We start from the raw sequence: 1829 nt of genomic DNA on the forward strand, positions 1-1829 counted from the left end.
CTCCCAAAACCCAAAATATGAACCTTTCATTACCCATAATACGGGCACTTTAAAAAAAAAATTATCTATTTTCTATAGGTGAGCTTACAGTATTTAATGTTTTGAACTCAGAAACACTAGATTCAGCACTCAGTTTTAAGCAGCATATGATTAATAAAACCTTTAACCGAAAGGGCCACTTAAAATACTGAGTTTACTAGTTTATCTGAACTACAGGAATACTATTATTAATGAAAACAAAAGAGAGACTAATCAATGCCTTTACGCTTTCAAACAAAAAGACTTGGTGACTAGTTGACACTTCACCTGAAATCTCTTCACAAACAAAAGTTCACAGTTCATTTGGCTGCTCACCTTGTTTTCTTGACTTGTATGCTGCTGCTGAGCTTTTCCAACATAAACTCTCCAGTGTCATGGTTGATGATGAGAACGCAGTCTTTCTGATACGGCCTTTTGTTGCCCTTAAACACTGTCATTGGTGGAGTGGAGCCCTTGAGAGAAATTACAGTAAGTGGTCCATAGAAAGGGTTTCATACATGAATCAGCCACAGATCTAGGGGACAATGACTCTTACTGGTATGTGTGGTAATGTGATGGTAACCTCATCTCCTTTTCCTACTTGTAATTCTCCTTCACAGGATGTATCTATGGATGCTGGTTTAAAATCATCTGTGGAAGAAAGTGAACACACAGTATGGCAATTTATGTTTACTTATAATCAGTGTTGGGGGTAACGCATTACAAGTAACGCGAGTTACGTAATCAGATTACTTTTTTCAAGTAACTAGTAAAGTAACGCATTACTTTTTAATTTACAAGAGAATATCTGAGTTACATTTTTTTCCAAATTTATTGATTGACAGCTCTCCTGTCCCCATGTTGAGAGAAATCAGAAGATGCAACTGTAGTTCTAAAATAAATATGAATATGCATTATCTCACTCACAAAAAAAAACACAGATTCAGTATTCCTCAAAATGAATAAAAATAATGCAACTCAGAATATGATGACATAAGGATGCGCTCGTTGATCAAACAGTCCATTGGCTGGTTTGAACAGGTCTGATGACAGTAGAACCTCTGTTCACAGGTGTCGCACACAGACAGTAGCCTAATGATAACCCCTTTCGTGCTCCCAATATTGTGACAAACACCATATTTAAAAGATAGAATTTGAAGGAAACTGTTTTGTTATTGACGTGGTGAGTCAGACAGTTATTTACACTGCAAAAAAAAAAAGAAAAAAGAAAGGCCTATGTCTTTCCATTAAAATATACACTGAAAAAAATGTGGAGTAGGATTTACTTGAAAAAAGCTTGGAAACAATTTTCACTCAGAAAAGGCTAGTTAATATACAAAAATTTGACAAGTAAAAGCCTAAACATAATTATTAGTAGCTTTAAATAGAAATGTTTAAGTTAAGTTTACTTGGGAATTCCCAGTAAATTTTATTGACTCTTTGTTTGTAAATTTTACTTAAGTATTACATATCACTGTAAAAATGTGTGCTGTTAAATAACAATAATTTACTGCATTAAAAAAAAAAAAACAATAAGATTCCCTTAATTTTTCTTTCTTTTGCAAGTTTGCGCACATATTTTAAAGTTCAAAAAAATTCAATACTTAAGTAAAACTTAAATATTGAATTAATTCAAATCTGTAAGCAAGTAGACAGACTGTTATCCTTTTAAAATAATATGCCAACTCAATTTAATTATTACCCAAATGAACACAGAGACCTCAAAACTTGGTACACCATACACAATGACGGTAACAATCAGTGAATAGTGTTTGAGTATGAATGGGTCATTTTGAGTAGAAAATGAACTC

General features: G+C 33.1%; 1 long non-coding RNA gene across 1 annotated transcript; it reads right to left on the bottom strand.

The window, feature by feature from the left end:
- Positions 1 to 373: 373 nt before the first annotated feature.
- LOC107687548 (uncharacterized) lies at positions 374 to 681 on the bottom strand. Its single transcript, XR_001634141.1, has 2 exons — positions 575 to 681; positions 374 to 491 (listed from the first exon to the last, which is right to left on the bottom strand). It is a non-coding gene; the product is annotated as an uncharacterized LOC107687548 (long non-coding RNA).
- Between the last annotated feature and the right edge of the window lie 1148 nt (positions 682 to 1829).

Source organism: Sinocyclocheilus anshuiensis, unplaced genomic scaffold (assembly GCF_001515605.1).
Source record: "Sinocyclocheilus anshuiensis isolate Anshui unplaced genomic scaffold, SAMN03320099.WGS_v1.1 scaffold870, whole genome shotgun sequence".
NCBI lineage: Eukaryota > Metazoa > Chordata > Actinopteri > Cypriniformes > Cyprinidae > Sinocyclocheilus > Sinocyclocheilus anshuiensis.